The sequence below is a fragment of the Hibiscus syriacus genome, unplaced genomic scaffold (genome assembly GCF_006381635.1).
Source record: "Hibiscus syriacus cultivar Baekdansim isolate YM2019G1 unplaced genomic scaffold, ASM638163v2 tig00111915_pilon, whole genome shotgun sequence".
NCBI classification, from domain to species: Eukaryota; Viridiplantae; Streptophyta; class Magnoliopsida; order Malvales; family Malvaceae; genus Hibiscus; species Hibiscus syriacus.
This window is the reverse complement of record NW_024063212.1, coordinates 85737-111330: the sequence shown is the minus strand read 5'-3', so window position 1 is coordinate 111330 and position 25594 is coordinate 85737. Positions and strand designations below refer to the sequence as shown.

Sequence of the window (25594 nt, the reverse complement as noted above, 5' to 3'; positions counted from 1 at the left end):
GCACATATACAAAAAAGAGAAGAATTATGATTAATTTCAGATACTGAATTCCTCTAAGTCAAAAGTGCATTGCTACATACGATTGACAGTTCTTGCAAAGTCACTTTTGCAAACACTGTTGAGACAGCAGCAACCCAACATTACATAAGAAAAAAATCATTTAATTTAATAACCGAATCGATATCGGATTAAACCCAAGTCAATATACATATGGCCGATTCATCTCGTTGCGATGATGATCTATAATGGGGGAAGAAACGATTTTGATTTAGATTGAAAGGGAGTGTAGAAAACTCTTCACTCCGGGCATCGCCTCTGAATGATCGGAAATTAGCCCACCATGGCATTCCTCCATCTCTGGCACTGTCTTTATAGTCAAGTGTGTTATCTAAGAGTACGGAAACAATCAATGCAACAGTCGGAGATGAAAAGAAGATGGTATTAAGGAAATCATTGAACTGCATATGCCAAACATAGCACAATACAAGTCAATGGTATGTTGATTAGCAGAAGAGTTGAATGAGAAACGCGCTATGGGGACACATTTAAAACTCACCCATTCAGCTCGGTACTAGCAGGACCATGTAGAGCTTTGCAGTGTATTCTCGAAAGTATTCGGGAACCGATAAACCTAAGAACAATGCCACGCCGACGATAAAGAGATTTCACATGGAGTTCATGCTCGTAAATTGCAAGAATGTCATAAGCAAAACAACATATAGAAAATAATATTCCTATGGGGTTATACAAGAATGTTATTGTTAAAGGTATCAGTACTCACCAATGTAACCGAACAAAACACAATACACAGCAGCAAATACGGTGAAAGGTATCGATGCAAACAAAGCTCCAAATTTTCCTGCAGAAAGACTTCAACACTCACCTAACATCGAAAAGAATATCATAAAGCCAGCTGAGATTTGAATGACCCTGCGGCTTCCAACACGAGTGCTTCCGAGAAGCCCCACGTTTTCTCTGTTGTTTTACCAGGAATTAGTATAGTACAGTAGCATAAATCGATAATTTTCCGAGCAAGAAAGCAACAATACTTACACAGAGACGGTTGAACCAGTAAGTGTTCCAAATAACCCATCCAGAAGGATCCCAATGCCTTGCCAACCAATACCACGGCTAAGAATATGGGCCGGAGATGGCGTGGCACTGGCTAGAAGTGCGGCAGCCTTGTAAGCTCCTGTTGACTGCCAAAGCAAACATTCATTAGCTTTGAATCGCTAAATAACGTCTATTCGATTTATGAATTTAGTAAGTACCTCAATCAATGACACTAAAACAGCAGCCATCATTCCAGAAGAATGACAGCATCAAAAGTAGGACCCCATTGAAGAGGATAAGGTATCTTTATCCTGAATGAATAAATTTCAGTCAGAAAGGCAATACTAAGAAGTATTCCATGGATTCGACAAAAGCAAACATAAATATCGACCGACCATGGAGCAGAAGAAATGAGGTTGGCCTTGTCGGTTCTGCAATTTAATTGGGTTAACTCCGGACGATGTTTATATGTGCCACTTAGAGTCAAGATATGTGCATATGCCCAAATTACCGTGATTGATATGACGAGAGCAAACCGCTCCAGTATCGGCACTTGTTTTATCAGAAAGTTCTTCAAGTACTGTTTTTGATAGAAAATAAACACAACACATTACATTTTTCATCTTAGTATTTCCATACGGTATACAAGAACTTGATGTAGCAGCATTTAGTGCAAACAATATTAGTCCATTACAGTGCTTGAAGGAATGGTAGTACCCGGGAGAAGGCTATAAATAGAATAAGCATAGGGAGGCCGATTTCGATGAAGCGACCAACCTGATGGTGAGTCGATAACAAGTTAAAACAACACCAGTGATATTATAGGAAGAAAAATTATCATTCAAGGGTTCAGAAAAGCCTCAGGGTTTTATATTGTACCACGGGGAAGCATCTTGTCAAATAACCCAAAGCCAACTAGTGCGATAACTGGAACCATTCCAAGGGGGCTAAAGAACCTATAAAAAGGAAAACAAAAAACACCATTCAGTTAATAGTTTCTCAAATTATGTCTCTCCATAATTTTGATACAGAAACTACATTCAAGATCAAAGTTGCACCTGGTGCAAATAGCCCACATTTGAATGTATCCGAAGATAATCTGTATGCTTGATGCTACTATTAGTACACCTTGGACAGCTCTCATAGTATATAGAAATCTCTGCATACAAAGATTGAACTTTATGAGAAAAGCGAAAAAATTAAAGAATTGGGGTAACCATATGGTTATCCTCAAAACTCAGCAAAGAAGTACCATGAATTATTGATATGATGGGAACCATGAAGGCGTAAGAACAGCCTACGACGGTAGGTAGTCGAGTTCCAAACAGTGTTTGTAAAAGTGTATTAATCCCTTCAACAAATAGCAGTGTCTGAACCACTCTTACTTTATCATCCTAAACCAGTTTAATGCGGAAATGATAAAAAAAATCAGTAACAAATAATCTAAAAATAAATAAGAATATTGTGATTCATTACATGTGCAAAGTGACTTACATCAGTTCTTCCCATCAAAGGGACAAGAAAAGAAGGGATCATCACAGCAGTTCCTAAGGCCAAAATAATGCTGAAATCCCAAAGCTATAGCTTCTGCTTCCACAAGCAAAACAGAGGGTTACAAAAACAGCACAAACAAAACAACTGAAAAAGTTTAGAAAAAGAAAAAAATGATCACCCCAAGAAGGTTTGAGTCAATGCAGTACTCCAGGCCTTGAAGTTGGTCCATTGGTGGGTGGCTTATTTCTTCAGGTTTTGGTTCTGCCATAGCTTAAAAATTCGTACTTTTGGCTTCTTCTTTTTTGCCTCCGAAACTCTAGTAGGGTGTTCACAAAATGATCAACAAACCAATTTTTAAGCTCAAACCAGACTAAAAACAGCAAAAAATATACTCAAGATCAAAACTTTAGATTGAATGTTCAAATGGGCATCACAAACTGAATCAAAGAATCGATCTCTAAGCTCAAACCAGAGTAAAACAGCAAAAAAATCCACTCAAGATCAAACTTTAGATTGAACGTCAACAGAAGAAGAAGGAAAACAGGATATATTCTGCCCACCAAAGGCTTTTCCACTCTCTCTACTTTACTTACTGCAGAGAGGTTTGAGTTTTGTTTTAACCCTTTTTCACAGCTTTGGATTTATATATAGAAAAAGTTTCCGTTAACTTTATCAGGTATTCCGAAATTACCCTTAAGCAACATGCCAAAAGCACCCAAAGGCCAAATGTGACCGGTGGTCTCATTATTAAATTTTTGTAACTCATCTTCTTCGATACTATACTTTCACCATATTTATTATTCACCCAACCAAGACCAGTGTATATATGAAACTGAAATTGTACTTGGTTTTGTGTATCAATAAATGGAGAATGACTTTCTGCTTTGTATTGTTCACGTCTTTATTTTACTATGATTGGTCGATAACAGACTATTGACTCCATTAATAGGTGGTGGCATCACGGTTGGTCAGTATCAACTATCATCTCAAATAATCAGTGGTGGCATTACCATTGGCCAATTTCGACTAATCGGAGACATGTTTTCTTCTTCCGGTGGTAATAGGTTTGGTGTTTTTTCCTCTCATTAGAGTATACTTTTTTCTCATTAGAGTAAGAGTAATAATCGGAATTCTTTTAAAGGAAAAAAATACTTCTTTCAATTGGATTGTTGGCCTTGGGTGTTTCAAACATAGAAGGATCTGAATTCGAGACAGAGATGTATGCAGGGAACACAGTACGATTCTCCAACGTCTCTAATTTTATGCCATAGGCACAAGACAAGCACGTCATAGATCTTTGGACCCTTTAAATGTCACTTTTTCCTTTCCATATTGGCAGCCAATTTCATGCATAGTACTAGACGTCTAAATAGAGTATTGTAGGCTTAGATCAACCAGCATGGAATTGTTCTAGCTTAACCAAGAGCTCTTGAAAATATAACAATGTTAAATACTTGACGGGGAGTGTTACCACCCATAAGATTCTATACAGCTCGATAGGATTAATCTCTGTTTAAACCATTAAATGAGTAAGTGGGGCATATGTATGTTAATACAAGAAAAACATAGGGTGGGCCATGTATTTAGCACAAAACAAAGCAGGCTTTCAAGTATTCTTGTATCAGTACAGGATTATGTGGCTAAAATTAGGTAATAAGTGATCTACAAGGTACAATTTAAGTGTATAAATTTACCATAAGCATTACTGGTTCTCAGCCTCAAAACAGTTATTGGGAACATTTGTACCAAAACTAAAAGAAATGACCTCAAGATCTTCTATCCAACCTCTTTTCACTGGATTTCTTCTCTTGTGCTTCAAGCCGTTTCTGTTGTCTGCCATTTTACAACAGAATGAAATCAGTGCTGATTACTAAGCAGTAAGCACTGGCTGTAAGTTGTTCGTTTCAATAAGTCAATCATGCGGCCATGAAAAAGAGTCTAATCCAGATTAAAAAGGAGGGAAGACATGAACAATTTTCCATCAAGTTATAGGACTTACGCAAAAGCTGTGTACCCACTTACAGCATTAGCAGCTGATAAAATAACCGTATGTGCTCCAGCAGCAGATAGAGAATGCTGTCCCCCAGCAGGTAGAGGATTTCTTCTATCAGTATCCACCTGGAAGTTAAATAAAACAATGAAAAAGTTAGGTCCATGATATCATAGATGAGTTATTTGGAACAGAGATGCACTGACAAGTTAGAACCTTATCCCACTTTGATTTCTTGTTTTGTCTACCATCACGAACAATGTTGTCCACTGCATTTGGAGCTGACGGCAAGCCACCAGCACCCACAACTAAAAAAATCAATATCATTCAGTATAAGAACACCATCGCACAATCTCATGATACACACTCGTATAAGAAGTAGACACCCGTTTTTATCCGGGTTTTTTTTTTTCCGTTATTTTATTATTATTATTATTATCGTTATTTTTATTATAATTAATTACATGTATTTTTGCAGGCCAAATTAAGGCCTGATTACAATTGGCCCAGAGACCAGAAGCCCAATTAACCCGGACCCAACCTAGTAGATTAGGGTTTCAAACCCTAAAACATATTAGGGTTTCAAACCCTAATCCCCTTCCAGCCGCCGTGTGACCCTTCTCTGCCTCAGCGCCGCCACCATCACTGTTCCGATCTGACCCCAACTGTTGCGCTATTGTCATCTACAGCAAAACCAGTCAAGAAAATATATCACATACAGTTCAAATCTCACAAAATCTAAACTCCAAATTAAAATACCAATAAATCCCTAAATATTCGGGATTTCTATCCTACCAAATCAGAAAAAAAGCCAGGCTCTACCTAGATATCATCATCATCTCACCAGAAATCCGGGGAAGCAAAGATAAAAGAACAGAAAAAAAGAAAAGCAAAGGAGAAAAAACGAAAAGAAAAAAAACAGAAAAAAGGAGAGAAGAAAGGAAAGTTTTACCTTCTCTAACCCCACCGTGGATCTCGCTGTGACCTTCTCCGATCCTAGCTAGCCCCATTTCTGAAGGTAAAGCCTTTGTTTTTCTGGTTTCGGGGGGGGGGTCCGGTTCGGGTGGTAATAGTTGGGTTTGGGTCCTAGAGGTTGGGTTTCAAAGGAGAGATCGTTGGTGGGGGATGGTTGATCGGTTTAGGTTTAGTGGCCACTGATTAGCGGTTGCAGGAGGTTTGGTCGCCTCCCATGGCGGTGAGCCGAGGGAGAGTTCTCTCCCACGGGTTGAGTCTGCGGCTGAGGGAATGAGGGGGAGGAGGAAATGATTTTAGGGTTCATAATAACCCTTAAAAGGGTCTATCTCAGACGTCAAACGACGTCGTTCTGAGACAGGGGAGGGTTGGAGGCTGGGTTAAAAGGGGATAACGACAGTATGGGTCCTCATAACTTCTTCCGTGTTTTGTTATTTTCTTAGGATAACTACATTTTAAATCCCTTTAGCTTTGTAATGGTTGTAATATGATCCTTAATGAAATTTCATCTTTCTATTTTGAGCTCTTTATTTATTTCTTGTTCCGTTTAATCCTATATGATTAGTATTATATTTTCTAAGTGTTTAGATTTTTGGTTGCTTGTTTCGTATAATATTCGTTTTAGTCCTTATTTGCATGTGTTGCGTGATTTTAGCTGATGTTCGAATTTGGCCCTCAGATTTATGCATCTTCTGTTTTAGTCACTGTTTTGGCATTTGGTTTAAATATTTTGTTGATCCTTCATGTTTTTTGTGTAATTTCAGTTTAGTTCTTTAACTTACGTTTCTTCGATTTTTGCCCTTTAATTTTCTGTACTTGTATTTTGGTCCTTAAATTTCTTTTTTTGTTGTTATTCTAGCCCTTCAAGCTTGGTTAAACGTCATTTTGGTCCCTGAAATTATCATATGTGCTTATTTGGTTTGTATTTTGGTTTGTAATGTTAACTTAGTTTTATTTTAGTTATTTATGTATGAATGTATTTTACATATTTTATGGTTATTTGTATTATATTTAATTCAATTTAATGTAAATGTTTATATTTCCAATTGCATTTTATTTTCATTATATTTGATTTTATTTTCAAGAAAACATATTTATAGAACGGGCGTGGAAAGTATCACTTGATCGAAGTGGTACAATCCGATACGACGTTCAAACAGAATATAAAAAATGTAAATTCTTCCTTTTACAAGCTTATAGACATTATTTTTATTGTTATTTTATTTTTTGATGTTCATATTGTTTAATATTTAAATTTTAATCTTTATTATTATTTCTTCATTGAATCTTAATATGAGTGATGTATGTTTTGGAAAAATAAAATATGATGTATTTTATGTCAATTTTCGATATTTTTTTTTTTTAAAAAGAGAAAATATTCTTTACAAGTAAGAAATAGACGAGGTAGCTTTCCCGGCGGAGGATTACAAATCTCGGGATTTCTTATTGAGAAAAGGATTTTTTTTTATTTATTTATTTTAACTAATATTCAATAAATAGATCATAATTTATTTATTATTATATTTTTCATAATTTTTATTGTATTAATGGTTGTTATGTTAATATTAACGATACATAAATCAAGCATATTTTATTTTCTACTCATGACGATATTATTTAGTGGTAATTCAAAGATAGGATATACTTTATAGATAAGAAATAGATGAGATAGCTTTCCCGTTGGAGGATTGCAAATCTTGAGATTTCTTACCAAGTGAAGTATTTCTATTATTTTAACAAATATTCAATAAATAGATCATATTTTTTACTAAAGATTCGAACTTATAATTTCCACCATTTACGACGATGTGTAAGCTACACAGTACCAATTTTGGGCGTTGTGGGGTGTTTACCCTTCCCCACACGTAACCGACTCCCGAACCTGTTTTAAATGAATCTTTGGTAACGTAGACCAAATTTTTGTCTTATAAAATTATTTTTTCTTAAATTGTTTTTAAAAGACGTTTTTTAGGTATTCGACCTACCTAACCCAAAGGTCGATGGCGACTCTTTTAAATTTTATTCAAATCCGTTCAAAATCACCAATTTTTCCAAAATAAAGTCATAATCGTTTTTAAAATAATATTTAATTGTTTTACAAAAAAAATGGTTATGACAGCTTGGCGACTCTGCTGGGGACATCTAGAGAGTCAGGCTGTCGGTTGCTTATATATGGTCGTTATGGTGGAAATTATAAGTTCGAATCTTTAGTAAAACTATGATCTATTTATTGAATTTTTATGTATTATTTTATCTCTTTATTTTTATATACTAACATTTTAATTGTTTTCATTTTTTCAGATATTTCTTAGTTCTCGTTGGGTGTTATTTTTTTTATTTATTATTTTTATTTTCCCTGTTTTTGAGTCAAAGGTTTGTTTGTTTCTCCTCACACACATCACTTTCATTAGCATAACATGAGCTCTAGACATGAGTTTCGATCCAAATTAGTTAGGGTGATTGCTTTACTCTCGTAAGAATTTATTCTTCGTATGAGTTTTAGCAAATAACCCATGGGATACATACCTTATACCTTCGTAGGAATTTATTCCTCGTATGGGTATAAGGCAGTGAATCCCCTCGAATTGAACTCGGTCCGTTTGAAACCTGTAATGGGTGAGGATTGAGGGTTTGGTAGCCCAAGGGGGCACTGACATCAAGGACGATTCGAGTTCCTTTTTTCCTGTTAGAGCTGAAACCATGCATATAGTGAACCATAGAACGGTCACACTAGGTAGAGTCATACTGAACCTCGGTCCGTCAATAGGTACCCAAAATAGGCGTACACAATGGAGAAACCCTCTAACCTTTTTATTTTATTTTATTTATTAATTTTTGAGTGTGTAGAATAGATTTATTCTTTTAAAGCATGTGAAATAGAATTTAGGTGCAGTTAGAATGTAATTATTTTAGGAGGGTAGAGAGCATGTTTGGGTAGGACCCTTTTTGAGGAATATTATTCGGGTAGATAATACATAAATAAAATAGATTTATTTCCTGTTTTATATATCTTTTTATGTTAAATTTATACAATTGTTTTGACTAACTGTTTTGTTTGTTTTGTTTGTTTTTTTTCATACTGCATAGACATATCATTAGAAAAGGCGATTGATCTGTGAGTATCGATAACGTGGAAAGACTTTCACGATGGAAAGGAGTTTTCTAAACAAAGAAGTGAATCCAGCAGATGTAAGGAACTGGTCCGAAGCCAAGCAGAAAGAGCAGGGAGATAGTCTATCAGGGAATTACGTGTCAGATCTGTCTGATTATACACCAGCTTCTTTAAAACAGAATGAGCTTCAGGGATTGAAAATAATTTGGGAAAGTTGGAATCTTATTGAGAGGCAAGCTTTTCAGCAGACTTATGGGGATATATTTCATCTGATATACGTGAAGGTAGACCCGGTTCTCATACGAAGCATAATACAGTTTTGGAATCCGGCCTATAGTTGTTTCACATTCAACCGAGAGGACATGACTCCAACCCTCGAGGAGTACCAATTTCTGTTGAATTTGACAAGCGTTAAAGTGGACAAAGTTTACTCCCGGTCGATAAAAGGGCCTTCCTTTAAGTCAAAGCTTGCAAAGATCTCGGGCACAAGCGACAAATGGGTGAATGATCGTTTGCAACGCAAGGGAGAAAGTGAGGGAGTGCCATGGTCTCACTTACAAAAGATAGCTGAAGCACATGTAGATGAAAACGTGTGTAGAGATGTATTTGCTTTGGGTATATATGGTTTGGTAATCTTTCCAAAATGTTTGGGATTGATCGAGCTAGCAGTAGTCGATTTGGTTGAGAAGTTAGGAAGAGAGGTGAATCCAGTCCATGCAATTCTTGCTGAAACTTTCCGATCTTTGAATATATGTAGAAGGTTGGGGGGAGGTCGTTTTATGGGTTGTGCTCAATTGCTTACTGTGTGGATCAGAAGCCATTTCTGGAGGGAAGAAAAAGTCAACTATAACCGTTTTTTGAAAGATTATTCTCCTATTGCTGAGTACCTTACGAAGGAGTGGCCTGAAGTATCTCAGAAAGATCAATGGATTGATTTCTTCCGGAATCTACAAAGTCAAAACATAGCATGGCGAACACCGTGGCTGATGCATACACAAATCTTGTTCAAGTGCGGAGATTTGGACTGGATCATATTATTGGGACTGTGGGGAGGAGTGGGATACGCTCCTTTGTTGATATTGAGACAGTACGGTACCCGACAGTTTGTTCCCGTGACTCATGGGTTGACTGGTGCTGAATTTGATTATAAAGAAGGCAATTATAGAAAGAAAATCAAAGATGTGGCTGATTCCTGGAGGATGACTTTTAGGACTAAAGTAATTGGAGCGGATGTTATCTTGACGCCTGATTATGAAGCCTGGAGAATCAGGAGGGTAAATGATAAGATACCTTTAACATCTGGAGAGGGATCAAGATCGATAGAAGAACAAATCAGAAATATCCCTTCGAATCTGGAAATCCAAAGAATTGAGTTTGAAATGGAAAAGGCTAAAGATTCCAGGAAAATAGAAGAGATGGAGAGAGAAAACTTCATGTTGACTATCGAGTCTGAATTTCATGCCAGACAGTTTATAATGATGAGAGAACGGAAAGAGGAGGTGGAAGCCGATTTAGAAGACTTAAAAAAAGATTATCAAAGGGTGCAGCAAGTGAGAAAGAAACTGGGATCCAGAGAATTAGCGGCTGCAAGACGGCGAATCAAAAGTCTGGAAATTGAGAACAAGTGTCAGATCAAGAAGATAGAAGCTGGAAAAGCAAAAGTATGCGAGCTAGAGGCCGATAAAAAGGAGTTGATCAAGCAGTATAAAGCTGAGGCTCGTAGAGCTCAAAAACTCCATGAAGAAAAAGAAGTCAGCCTGAAAGAATTAGAAGAAGAAAAGAATCAAGTCCAGGGTTAAAAACTGAGATGAACCGTATAATTGAGGACTTTGAGGACAAAGATCGAAGAATTTTAGAGCTCGAAGAAGAAAGAAAGCGAAATAAAGAAGAGATGTGGTCTGAGAGACAGGGATGGAATCGATTCCTCGATAGAAAGCAGGCAGAGATTGGATCGTGGATGCAGAGATTCTCGACAAAAAGTCAGCAAGTAGATGAGCTCACGGGAGAAATGGGAGAATTACAGATGAGATTCGAACATGAGATGAACCAATCTCGAGCCATGAATGATGAGCTCAAAAGTCATGTATCGAACCTTGAGCAATCCCTTCTGCAAGTGCAAGTTCCTCCCGCTTCAGTGGACCTAAGAGTTGGTCTCGAAGAAAACAAATCATTCCAGAAGGAAATCAGAGAATTAAAGGGTGAACTCCAGAAATGTCGAATTCATATTACCAATCTAGAAAAAGAGATCAAACGCATCAATAAGGGATGGGAAAATACATACGAGCATTATCGATCCTTAGTAGAAGAACGCGAGCGCATGATGGGGGAAGCTATTGCTCAAATGGGTGAAGTGGCTCGGTACATGAACGAATTAGCCAATAGAGCGGAGATCATCCAACTGCGCACAAATCCGGTTTCTGAATATACAAGGGAGATCATCGCCATTATGAACGAAATTGTAGAGCTGAGTCTGAGGGCTAGGCCTTATATGTAATAGAACTCCTTTGTAATGAGTGAAACTTTTTATCCAATGAAAGTATTTCCGAATGGTTACTGCTTGGGTCAACGCCTTTTATTTGCATTTCATACTTGCATCATTCATTATGCATAAGTAAATTCATCATTTATAATGCATCACCAATAAAATGTATCATTTATAGCACATTACCAATAATATACATTCGAGTTTAAAATAACAATAAAATTAATTTCCGAAGGGTTATGTGACAGACGATTCTGGCAAGTAAGAACTCCAATCCTTATCACACGCGAAGTAGAGCCATGGAGGCCAAGCTTGATCAATTAAAGAAAGAAATGCAAGAAGATTTACTAAGAATACAACAAGAATGGCAGGCAAAGATGGATCAGTCACAAAAGTCAATTATAGATCAAATCCTGCAAAGCCAGGCTAATATGATGAATGAGATGATGACCAAGATATCTGGGATACGTACTGAAACAGTTAAAGAACCAAGCGCTGCCCCTGTTGAAGTTTCTAGGCAGGAGTCTACCCCGAGACTAGTTATCTCACCTGAAAAGCTAGTTGAACATCCTGCAGGGTCTTCAGCTGTAAAGGTTCAAATGGCCACGACTAACCCTCAAAACAGTCCTTATGAGTATATTGATGTAGATCCTGAAGAAATGGAGAAACCTAAAACGGAAGTACCAGAGCATTTAAAGGACTGGTGCAAAGGGTTTTTTAAAGAAATGGGAAAGCAGGGTTCTCAAGACGGAATGAATGCAGAGGAATTGAGTCTTGTGCCAGACCTAGTATTACCACCAAAATTCAAAATGCCAGAATTTGAAAAGTATGATGGGAAAACTTGTCCTGTTGCTCACTTGACCATGTTTTGTCGAAGAATGACAGGATTTGTGAAGGATGATGGGCTATTAATTCACTGTTTCCAGGCCAGCTTGACGGGGTCAGCTGTCAGATGGTATAACCAATTAACCCGAGCTAAAATAGGGTCTTGGAAGGATTTGGCCAATGCGTTTAAAGAACAATATCAACACGTTACCGATATGATGCCTGATCGTGTTACTCTCCAAAATATGGAGATGAAGCATAATGAGACCTTCCGACAGTACGCTCAGCGCTGGAGGGATATTGCTGCTCAAGTACACCCACCACTTATTGAGAGGGAGTTTATAACCATGTTTATAGATACGTTAAAATCTCCTTATATTGATCATATGTTAGGGGTGGCAACTAAGAGCTTCTCTGATATCGTGATGTGCGGAGAGATGACCGAGAGAGCATTAAAGAATGGGCAGATTGTCGGTAGCCAAACTCCTGCAAAGAAACCCTATGTGAAAAGGAAAGAAGGAGAGGTGAATAATGTAAATTTCTCTGTGAGTAAGCCGAAGATGGGAAATTCTTCATCCCAAGGAGAGACTAAGCGCGAGCATAACAATGAAAGGATGACGTTCACTCCCATACCGATGACTTACAGTGAGCTCTTCCATGGATTAGTCCAAGCTCACGTAGTGTCACCAAAATTCATTGATCCAATTAAACCACCTTATCCAAAATGGTTCAACGAAAATGAGACATGTGAATATCATGCAAATCTCAAAGGACATAACATTGAAAAGTGTCTCGCTTTCAAAAGAGTGGTTGAAGATCTGATCAAGAGAAAGGTGGTGTCCTTTAATGATTCTGAAGCACCCTGTGTTGCTGCGAACCCGCTTCCAAATCATCAGAATCAGGGAGTAAACGCTATTGAGAAAAATCAGCAAATTAAAAGGAGAATTGAAGAAATAAGAACACCACTGAAATGGGTATATGCTCAAATAAAGGAGAGAGGGTTGTTGAGCCCTAGAAATGAATGCTCAACGGAAAAGACAGAGAACTTTTGTGAATACCATGGTGAAAATGGTCATCAAATTCAGGACTGTCAAGAATTCAGGCAAATAGTCCAAGAATTAATGAACAAGCAGGAGTTGCAGTTCTATGAAGAATAATGAGTGAGAATGAAAGATATATTTGCGCTTCTGAAGAAAATTCAAGGGAAGCTGAAAAGAATTTAAAAAAGCCTGTCCTGATCATATCGAAACCAAATTACGAGGCCAGCAGTGGAAGTATAACATCTAGGGTGGTGATCAAAACCCCTGCGCCTTTTGCCTACAAGAGTAACAAGAGTGTTCCCTGGGACTATACATGCCAAATTAATACTCCTGAGAGTAAGAAGGAAGAGGTTGCTGAAGTTGGATTTTTTACCAGGAGTGGAAGATGCTATGCTCCTGGAAAGGCTGATAAAGCAAGAGATGTGGTTATTAAAGATCCTGATGATAAATTGAATGAGCCTGTTAAGATTGAGGAGGCTCAGGAATTTTTAAAGTTTCTGAAACACAGCGAGTATAATATTGTGGAACAGCTTCATAAGACCCCAGCGCGGATTTCAATGTTATCTCTACTGTTGCATTCGGAAGTACATCGAAATACTCTGATCAAAGTGCTGAATGAAACTTTTGTAGGGAATGATATACCAGTGGAACGTGTGGACAGGATGGTAAATCATATTAATGCAGATAATTTTATTTACTTTTATGATGACGAAATACCTGAAGAAGGAAAAGGCAGGGGCAAGGCTTTACACATTACGGCTCATTGCAAAGGAGTCATCGTCTCAGGGGTGTTAATTGATAACGGATCGGCCTTGAATGTTATGCCATTCGCCACTCTAAATAGACTTCCTGTGGATGTATCACAAATGAGGGTTTGTGGCAATGTTGTAAGGGCATTTGATGGGACAGAACGCAAAATAATGGGGAAGATGATTATCCCTATCAGAATTGGCCCTACAACATTTGAAGTAGATTTTGTTGTCATGGATATCCATCCGAGTTATAGTTGCTTGCTAGGGAGACCCTGGATTCACATGGCTGGGGCAGTTCCTTCCTCCCTTCACCAAAAGCTCCGATTCATTGTTGATGGGACTCTGGTGACCATCAAAGCGGAAGAAGATATCATTGCCTCTATCACTACAGATGCACCATATGTAGGGGTAGATGAAAATGCACTAGAGTCCTCCTTCCAGTCCTTGGAATTTGTTAATGCTACTTTTATTTCTGAAGGCAAAAGAATTCCCATTCCTCATCTTTCAAAAAATACAAAGATGCAATTAAAGGAGACCTTAGCTAGAGGAGCAAAGGTAGGGAAAGGCTTGGGAAAGAAATTGCAAGGAATCACTGAAGGGTCGGCTCCAGTTCCTAAAAGAAATTATTTTGGTCTCGGATACAAACCAACGTACCATGATAAAGTCAAGGATGCACAAAAGCTTAAGGAAAGGAGGAAGGCAAGAGTAAAGGGAGAAGATCTTGTTTGGGGACCCATGGTCATTCCACCACTCTCCAAATCTTTTGTGTCTGGAGGATTTGTGATTGACACGCTGAAACAGTTAGGGGATATTGAAGATACAGAGTTTGTTGAAGATTTATTGGGAAGCCTGAGCATCAACGTTATCACAGAAGAGTCTACTGGAGAGTGTTCATTGGCATCAATCCGTCTGTGTCCTCCTGGCTATGTTTTGAACAATTACACTGTTGAAGAACTCCCTGTGTTCTATAAGCACTTTTCAAAGTAATGCATAATAACAAATCTGTCTCCTTTTGACCCAAATATAATAGGGATTTTGTAAAAGGACAAATTGTTATTTGTCATTGCTTTAATGAAACAGTGTTCTTCTTTCATTCTAATCTTAGCAAGTATTTTATTCATCTCTTGAGTATTCTTTATTCTTTATTGATAATTATTCTCTTAATAAATATTAGATAAAATTTTTGTCCACAGCCAAATATACTCCTTTTGATTCGCAGGTCTTCAGATATCAACTGTTCGAGTAATGATACTTTTGAACCACAAATTGATTTTGAAAATGACATGTGTCTCGAAGAATCTGAGGGTTATAAAGATGAAGAGGAATGTGAGTTAAACTCTGAGCTTGTTAGAATGATGGAGCAAGAAGATAGACAAATATTGCCCCACAAAGAGACAACTGAAACAATAAATTTGGGAACAGAAGAGGATATAAAGGAAGTTAAAATTGGCACTTCACTCTCACCAAAAATAAGAGATGGTCTTATAAGCCTTCTTCGGGAATATAGGGATGTGTTTGCTTGGTCTTATCAAGATATGCCGGGGTTGGAGACTGACATTGTGATGCACAAGCTACCAATAAAACCGGAATGCAAGCCTGTTCAGCAAAAACTTAGAAGAATGAGACCAGATATGCTATTAAAAATCAAGGAAGAAGTGAAGAAACAATTCGATGCTGGATTTTTACAAGTGGCCAAGTACCCTGAATGGGTAGCAAACATAGTGCCAGTTCCAAAGAAAGATGGCAAAGTTCGGATGTGTGTTGACTACCGAGATCTCAATCGAGCGAGCCCCAAAGATAATTTTCCACTCCCACATATCGATACTTTGGTTGAAAATACGGCTGGTCATGCTCTTTTCTCTTTCATGGATGGTTTCTCAGGTTACAATCAAATTAAGATGGACCCAGAAGACATGGAAAAGACAACTTTTGTGACAATGTGGGGTACGTTTTGCTACAAGGTGATGCCCTTTGGACTTAAGAACGCCGGGGCAACATATCAAAGAGCTATGGTTACGTTGTTCCACGATATGATGCACAGAGATATAGAAGTGTACGTGGATGATATGATTGCCAAATCACAAACTGGAGAAGAACATGTAAAAGTCCTAAGGAAACTATTTTTAAGATTAAGAAAATACCAGCTCAAGCTTAACCCGGCCAAGTGCACATTTGGAGCTACTTCAGGGAAGTTATTGGGATTTGTAGTCAGTGAGAATGGGATAGAAATAGATCCTGATAAAGTCAAAGCAATTTTGGAATTACCTCCCCCTAGAACGCAAAAGGAAGTACGAGGTTTTCTGGGAAGGTTAAATTATATTGCCAGATTCATCTCTCAGTTGACCGAGAAATGTGATCCAATATTCCGATTACTGAGAAAGCAAAACCCAGGAGAATGGGATGATAGTTGCCAAGAATGCTTCGATAGAATTAAGAGTTACTTAATTAATGTTCCTGTCTTGATGCCACCAATCCCAAACAAACCATTGATTTTATATTTGACTGTCTTTGAGAAGTCAATGGGATGTGTGTTGGCCCAACATGACGAAACTGGAAGAAGGGAACGAGCTATTTACTATCTCAGTAAGAAATTCACTGATTGTGAGACGCGATACTCCTCTATCGAAAAGCTGTGTTGTGCTTTAGTATGGACTACTAAGAGGCTGAGACAGTATTTGTTGTATCATACTACCTGGTTGATATCAAGACTGGATCCGTTAAAGTACCTGATGGAATCAACGGCTCTAACTGGAAGGATGGCGAGATGGCAAATGTTGTTGTCCGAATTTGATATAGTCTACATGAACCAGAAATCAGTTAAAGGAAGTGCTATTGCAGATTTCCTGGCAAGCAGAGCATTAGAAGACTATGAGCCAGTAAAATTCGATTTTCCGAATGAGGACTTGATGAGTATATTTGTTACTGAAGAAGATACTCCAAAAAATGAAGCATGGAAAATGAACTTCGATGGCGCTTCTAATGCTGTGGGACATGGAATTGGGGCAATACTAGTTTCACCTGAGGGAGATCATTATCCTTGTACTAGTAGGCTCGCCTTTGAATGCACTAACAATATGGCAGAGTATGAAGCATGTATCTTGGGTATTCAAGCTGCAATTGAGCGCAAAGTTAAAAGCCTAGAAGTATTCGGCGATTCTGCTCTGGTTATTTATCAGCTTCGCGGGGAATGGATGACTCGAGACTCCAAGTTGATAGAATACAAGAACTTAGTGATGGAGTTGATCAAAGAGTTTGAAGAAATTTCTTTTGCATATCTTCCTCGTGAAGAAAATCAAATGGCAGATGCCTTGGCTACGTTGGCAGCTATGTTTAAGGCCGATGATCAATCTCGATTGATGCCTATTTGGATGAGTATAAGAGAAATGCCAGCTCATTGTTGCAACATAGAGGAAGAAGAGGATGATAATCTCCCATGGTATTATGATATTCTCCAGTATGTGAAGTATCGGGCATACCCAGCGGAGGCAACTGAGAATGATAAACGGACCTTAAGAAGATTAGCAATGGGGTATGTCCTTGATGGAGATATATTGTATAAAAAGGGCAAGGATCAGGTGCTTTTGAGATGTGTGGATAGAATCGAGGCCAAGAAAATACTTGAGGAAGTCCATGAAGGAGTTTGTGGAACACATGCTAATGGATTCACAATGGTTAGAAAAATCATGAGGTTTGGGTACTATTGGTCCACTATGGAAGGAGATTGTATCAGATTTGCTCGAAGATGTCATAAATGCCAGATTCATGATAACCAAATACATGTTCCTCCTTCACCACTCCATGTGATGAACGCACCTTGGCCGTTTTCAATGTGGGGCATCGATGTCATTGGGGCAATTTCACCGAAGGCCTCAAATGGACATCGTTTTATCTTAGTGGCTATAGACTACTTCACCAAATGGGTTGAAGCTGCCTCTTATGCTAATGTCACAAAAGGAGTAGTGTGCAGATTTCTAAAAAGAGAAATCATTTGTAGATATGGAACACCTGAAAGGATCATCACAGATAATGCATTGAATTTGAACAACGATTTAATGAAGGAAGTTTGCACAAAGTTAAAGATCAAACATCACAATTCGGCTCCTTATCGCCCAAAAATGAATGGGGCAGTAGAGGCAGCGAATAAAAACATCAAGAAGATCATCACAAAAGCAACTGAAACATATAGGGACTGGCATGAAAAATTACCTTTTGCGTTGCTGGCCTATCGCACGTCCGTTCGTATATCTACTGGGGCAACACCATTCTCTTTGGTATATGGGATGGAAGCAGTTTTACCTGTTGAAGTGGAAATACCTTCTTTGAGAGTGTTGATGGAGTTGAAACTGGACGAGGCTGATTGGGTACAAAGTAGGTTTGATCAATTAAATTTGATTGAGGAGAAAAGGCTGAGAGCTATCTGCCATGGCCAAATGTACCAAAAAAGGATGATACGAGCATATGACAAGAAAGTCAGACCTCGAGAATTTCGTGAAGGCGATTTGGTACTAAAAAAGATCTTACCTATGCAAAAAGACTTTCGAGGGAAGTGGATGCCGAACTGGGAAGGTCCCTATGTCGTAAAAAAGGCGTTCTCAGGAGGAGCTTTGGTGTTAACAGAAATGGATGGAGAAGATTTGCCTAATCCCGTAAATTCCGATTCGGTCAAACGATATTACACTTAAAAAAAAAAAAAAAGGGAAAAAATGAAAATATGATGAAAAAAAGAAAAAAAAGAAAGAAAAAAGAAAAGTTAAATAAAGGAGGGTTCAAGATGAAAACCCAAAATGGGCGTCTTGAAACCAAAGGAGGATTCGAGTTGAAAATCCGTAATGGACGGCTCGAATAACCAGAAGTTGAAATGGCGGATTCCCTCGGAAGCCTGACAGTTCAGGGAAAGACTCTCATGCTCACACATCTTTTGTACGATCTGAATCTTTGAAACACATGTCAACTTTCAAGAAAGATTTGGGGTGAAGAAGTAAAAGGATTCAGCATTTGATATTCATTATATTTGTCCTTTGATCTTCCTTTGTATTTACTTGTTTCTTGTCCCCAAAAGATTATAATTTCTCATTGCCTCTTTTCCATGAAACTTGTCAAATTTGACTCATTGTCCTTGTATATATTCACCAAATTATTGATTTTGATTATTATGCCTTACTCTGAAAAGTGTCAGAGTATGGGGATTTTGAAACAGGTGTTCGCCAGAGAGCACATACAAAGACACGCTCCCATCAATCATTAAACAAATCATTGAAAAAGAAGGGTTTAAATCAAAGAAATCAGTTTCAACATAATCATACTTTCCCCAAACAAAGAAGTCCCAATTTAAAGGCATGCAACAAGGAGAGGCCATTCTGAATGAATTTTCTTTGAAAAATCAATCAATGACCAAAGAATCAAAGAGGCAAGATAAACTCTCTCGGGGTAGATCAGAGGGACAAAGTCAAAGAATATTTAATGAGAGGACAAGAAAGTAACCAGGCATGGATAAACGCATAAATATCACATGTTTCGATCAAAGAGTATGAGGGAGTCTCAATGCCAGGAACGAACTGAGCATAACCCTTTAAACATGCATTTAGATCATTCTTAGAGCATATTGATAACATGAAATCATGGCATATGACCATTTTTTACAGGATCTTCAAGACTTATTGAAGCAATGAGTCAGTCAACATCAACTGACCAGACTTCCTCACGTAGGAGCCGTGTCAACATTAGGATAACCAGCCGTCCTCATCACGTAGGAACCGAGTTATCACCCTTCCTAAAGGTGGCCAGAGTTTTTCATCATGTATGAACCGTGTCATCCCCAGACCAGATCTCTTCATCACGTATGAGCCGTGTCAACCATAGATAACCAGCCGTCCTCATCACGTAGGAACCGTGTTATCACCTTTAGATGGCCAGATCTCTTCATCACGTAAGAGCCGTGTCAACATTAGGATAACCAGCCGTCCTCATCACGTAGGAACCGAGTTATCACCCTTCCTAAAGATGACCAGATTTCCTCATCACGTAGGAGCCGTGTCACCCTTAGACGACCAGACCTCTTCATTGCGTACGAGCAGTGTCGTCCCCACCAACAAAATTATCCATTTTTTTTAAACCAAAAGGAGGAGGACCAGACAAAAACGTGTTTTCTTGTCGTCTTTGCCCTATTCTTGTTAACACAAGAATGTGCAAAGAGGGGCAGCTGTAGACACCCGTTTTTATCCGGGTTTTTTTTTCCGTTATTTTATTATTATTATTATTATTATTATCGTTATTTTTATTATAAATTAATTACATGTATTTTTGCAGGTCAAATTAAGGCCTGATTACAATTGGCCCAGAGACCAGAAGCCCAATTAACCCGGACCCAACCTAGTAGATTAGGGTTTCAAACCCTAAAACATATTAGGGTTTCAAACCCTAATCCCCTTCCAGCCGCCGTGTGACCCTTCTCTGCCTCAGCGCCGCCACCATCACTGTTCCGATCTGACCCCAACTGTTGCGCTATTATCATCTACAGCAAAACCAGTCAAGAAAATATATCACATACAGTTCAAATCTCACAAAATCTAAACTCCAAATTAAAATACCAATAAATCCCTAAATATTCGGGATTTCTATCCTACCAAATCAGAAAAAAAGCCAGGCTCTACCTAGATATCATCATCATCTCACCAGAAATCCGGGGAAGCAAAGATAAAAGAACAGAAAAAAAGAAAAGCAAAGGAGAAAAAACGAAAAGAAAAAAAACAGAAAAAAGGAGAGAAGAAAGGAAAGTTTTACCTTCTCTAACCCCACCGTGGATCTCGCTGTGACCTTCTCCGATCCTAGCTAGCCCCATTTCTGAAGGTAAAGCCTTTGTTTTTCTGGTTTTGGGGGGGGTCCGGTTCGGGTGGTAATAGTTGGGTTTGGGTCCTAGAGGTTGGGTTTCAAAGGAGAGATCGTTGGTGGGGGATGGTTGATCGGTTTAGGTTTAGTGGCCACTGATTAGCGGTTGCAGGAGGTTTGGTCGCCTCCCATGGCGGTGAGCCGAGGGAGAGTTCTCTCCCACGGGTTGAGTCTGCGGCTGAGGGAATGAGGGGGAGGAGGAAATGATTTTAGGGTTTCATAATAACCCTTAAAAGGGTCTATCTCAGACGTCAAACGACGTCGTTCTGAGACAGGGGAGGGTTGGAGGCTGGGTTAAAAGGGGATAACGACAGTATGGGTCCTCATAACTTCTTCCGTGTTTTGTTATTTTCTTAGGATAACTACATTTTAAATCCCTTTAGCTTTGTAATGGTTGTAATATGATCCTTAATGAAATTTCATCTTTCTATTTTGAGCTCTTTATTTATTTCTTGTTCCGTTTTAATCCTATATGATTAGTATTATATTTTCTAAGTGTTTAGATTTTTGGTTGCTTGTTTCGTATAATATTCGTTTTAGTCCTTATTTGCATGTGTTGCGTGATTTTAGCTGATGTTCGAATTTGGCCCTCAGATTTATGCATCTTCTGTTTTAGTCACTGTTTTGGCATTTGGTTTAAATATTTTGTTGATCCTTCATGTTTTTTGTGTAATTTCAGTTTAGTTCTTTAACTTACGTTTCTTCGATTTTTGCCCTTTAATTTTCTGTACTTGTATTTTGGTCCTTAAATTTCTTTTTTGTTGTTATTCTAGCCCTTCAAGCTTGGTTAAACGTCATTTTGGTCCCTGAAATTATCATATGTGCTTATTTGGTTTGTATTTTGGTTTGTAATGTTAACTTAGTTTTATTTTAGTTATTTATGTATGAATGTATTTTACATATTTTATGGTTATTTGTATTATATTTAATTCAATTTAATGTAAATGTTTATATTTCCAATTGCATTTTATTTTCATTATATTTGATTTTATTTTCAAGAAAACATATTTATAGAACGGGCGTGGAAAGTATCACTTGATCGAAGTGGTACAATCCGATACGACGTTCAAACAGAATATAAAAAATGTAAATTCTTCCTTTTACAAGCTTATAGACATTATTTTTATTGTTATTTTATTTTTTGATGTTCATATTGTTTAATATTTAAATTTTAATCTTTATTATTATTTCTTCATTGAATCTTAATATGAGTGATGTATGTTTTGGAAAAATAAAATATGATGTATTTTATGTCAATTTTCGATATTTTTTTTTTAAAAAGAGAAAATATTCTTTACAAGTAAGAAATAGACGAGGTAGCTTTCCCGGCGGAGGATTACAAATCTCGGGATTTCTTATTGAGAAAAGGATTTTTTTTTTATTTATTTATTTTAACTAATATTCAATAAATAGATCATAATTTATTTATTATTATATTTTTCATAATTTTTATTGTATTAATGGTTGTTATGTTAATATTAACGATACATAAATCAAGCATATTTTATTTTCTACTCATGACGATATTATTTAGTGGTAATTCAAAGATAGGATATACTTTATAGATAAGAAATAGATGAGATAGCTTTCCCGTTGGAGGATTGCAAATCTTGAGATTTCTTACCAAGTGAAGTATTTCTATTATTTTAACAAATATTCAATAAATAGATCATATTTTTTACTAAAGATTCGAACTTATAATTTCCACCATTTACGACGATGTGTAAGCTACACAGTACCAATTTTGGGCGTTGTGGGGTGTTTACCCTTCCCCACACGTAACCGACTCCCGAACCTGTTTTAAATGAATCTTTGGTAACGTAGACCAAATTTTTGTCTTATAAAATTATTTTTCTTAAAATTGTTTTTAAAAGACGTTTTTTAGGTATTCGACCTACCTAACCCAAAGGTCGATGGCGACTCTTTTAAATTTTATTCAAATCCGTTCAAAATCACCAATTTTTCCAAAATAAAGTCATAATCGTTTTTAAAATAATATTTAATTGTTTTACAAAAAAAATGGTTATGACAAAGATTTCTTCCAAAAAAACAAAAAACACCTGCAGTAGGCAAGTTAACTTTTGGGGCAGTAAGAACTGCACCAGGTTGACTTCCACCAGATACAAAATCGACCTTTTGATTCTTCTTGCTTTCTTGTTCCTTCCTCTCTCTTTCACGTTTCATATCAGCCTCTGCATTTGAACAAACAAGGGTAATGCATTGAAGCAAAAACTTGAGAAAGCAACCCTCAACAGGTAATGCATTGATGTATCCAGGGTCAACAAATATCATAAGTGCTTTCAATATATAAAGGGGAGAATTATAGAAGCTAATGTTATAACCTATTTCATCGTAGTTGTCGCTTTTGTCATATCCATGTGGATCAAATACATCTTTACTGAAGCAAGACCCTATCTGATCAATATCTTGATAACTCACAGCATGCAGCAAAAAGTCCGGGTTCCTATAATCCTTCCTATTACGAACTTCTGCATTGAAGCTTTTCCCAACTCGCTTCAAGTTGAGAAATTTATCTATTTTCCTCTGTAGCAGCAAGCAGAAAAGAAATGGTCATGAAAACATAAAACAAAAGGAAAAAGCGATAAAGCTTGGATCATTTTTAAATTATCAATAATGGATATGTTCATTGTTATAAAAAGGAGTAAACAACCACACCATTCATAAGAATTAGGTACCATGAGCTACCCATCTTTCTTTCAGCAGCAGAGGATACGGATAACCGATATTGCAATTAACTAAAATCCCATATGAAACTCAAAATCAGCTAGACTAAAATTACACAATTATAACTCAGCCCTGTAGAAACCAGAACCGACATGTAATCTACAACTTAGTAAGCACCACGGATCAGCAGGTCTTCACTCTTCAGATAACAAACGGAAACGCCTTAAATACACTTACCTTAATTCGTCTCCCGTAAAAACACAAGTTCTAGCACAACATCTTCAATACATCTCAGCAGTATAACATGCGGGTGGGTTACATTTGGGTAACTTCAGGCTGTTATCCAAACAATTATAAATTTATAACTAATGACTCTATACTAATAGCATACAGAAGACACTTACTTGTAACTCCTCTGAGCACTTAGCTTTTGGTGGAGGTCGAAGAAACTTATCCAAAGGATCAACATTGTCTACAGAGACAGTTTCTTCAACTTCTACACCTTCTGATTCAGTAACAGCATTGGTCAAGGCCTCATGCACTAATGGTTCTAAATCTGATGATTGTGGAGTTAAAGGCGTTATTCCTTGAAAATCACCTGCAAAACAAATGACAAATTAGTAAGCAACTTAAGTTGATCAAAAGAAATAATAATAATAATAATAATAATAATAATAATAATAATAAAGTACCATTGGCATTTGGTTGCTCTATGCCAATCATAAGGTCATCATTGCTTCCTAATTCCCCTTCCTGCACATGGACAAGAAAAAATTAATCTAATCACACGTCATTAAACAATAAAAGGAACCCTTTCTATTTTTATTTTTTGAAATGACTTTGGCAAGGCGGAGAGGCGTTACCTCGGGCTCCGGTGACATGACAGCTTCATCGTGGCCATAATCAACAATGGCAAGCCTTCCTCCTCTACTTCTCTTCGAAGAAACCACAGGTCGATGTTGCTGTGGCGAAGAAACGGAAGGATCCTGCTGTTGTTGCGAAAGAGATGAACTTTGGTGAAGAAACGGCGGCGTGTTATCGTTAGTTCTCGAATCTTCTTCCATGTTGTTATATTCTCTGTGCTCGTTTTCTTCCTCTAACGGTTGCTGCTCTTCTTCTTCCCCTCTTCTTGTTCTTGTTTTCCAGATTGTTGGCTTTGTTGGTTGTCACCTTCTTCAATTTCTCCCATCTCTTCGTCGTCTTCGTCGTTATACATGGATAGCAAGGCAATCCCTTCGGATTCTTTTTTCCTAGACGCCATGAAATCTAGGGTTCCTGGTTCGGGGAAACTCTGAAGTGAACCGAAAATTTGATTGAATTGGGGATTTGGGTTAGAAAAATTAGGGCTTGGTTTTTAGAACCAGCTGATCGGTAATTTTCGAAAATTTTAGCAGCGGAAACAACTATGGTGAGGTCTGAGGAACGGGGGAAAGGCTGGTTCTTGGAAGGTGAAGTTGGGACGACGAGCTGGATCTGAAAGTGGGGTTAAGATTCAAGGCCAGACAAATATTTTAGTCTTCCAAATCAAGACCAAGCCCATTAAAGTCCATCCCCATTTATAGTTTTTAGGATAAATTACATATTTAGTACATAAACTATCAGTTTTGGTTTGTTTTAATACTTAAACTTTTAATTTATTAAAAATTATGTGTAACGTTTAGTTTGTGTTTCATTTTAGTATTCATGTTAAAAATGTAACGTTAAGTTTTGAAACAAATTGAAAGTTTAAGTACTAAAACAGATCAAAATTGATAGTTTAGGTACTAAACGCATTAACTTTTTAACAGGGGTACTAAAATGAAATAAAAATTAAAAATTAGGTATGGTTTTAAAAACTTAAAAATTTAGGTACTAAAGTGGAGTAAAACTGATAATTTAGGTCTAAATACATAATTTATCCTTTTTATGACTTCAAAATAAAATTATATATTTTGAAATTTCAATTTATTTAAACGGAACTTTTTAGACATAATTCAGGGTGAAGTGTAGTGGTGAGAAGATGATCAGTTAAATCCAATTAATCAAATAAATTTAGTTGAATTTAACAATTTATTTGATTAGTTTATTTTGGTCCATTGGTTAAATGGTATAATTATAGTTTTGATCCCTTCTAATTATAAATAGTTCAATTTAAGTCTTTTAAAATGAAATTCTTTAGTTGTGGTCCAAAATTTTGCACCGTTATACTGGTCCAACAACAATTTTCTAACTTCATCACTGCTTATAAGTAATATTTATACTCAACGTCAACAATTACATTTAAACGACTATATGTTAAATTTTTTAAATAAAATTTTAATATTG

General features: G+C 37.2%; 2 pseudogenes; both read right to left on the bottom strand.

Annotated features, from left to right (window-relative positions):
* Nucleotides 1-53: 53 nt before the first annotated feature.
* Nucleotides 54-3838, bottom strand: LOC120172894 (annotated as a pseudogene).
* A 318-nt stretch (nt 3839-4156) lies between these two features.
* Nucleotides 4157-24759, bottom strand: LOC120172891 (annotated as a pseudogene).
* Between the last annotated feature and the right edge of the window lie 835 nt (nt 24760-25594).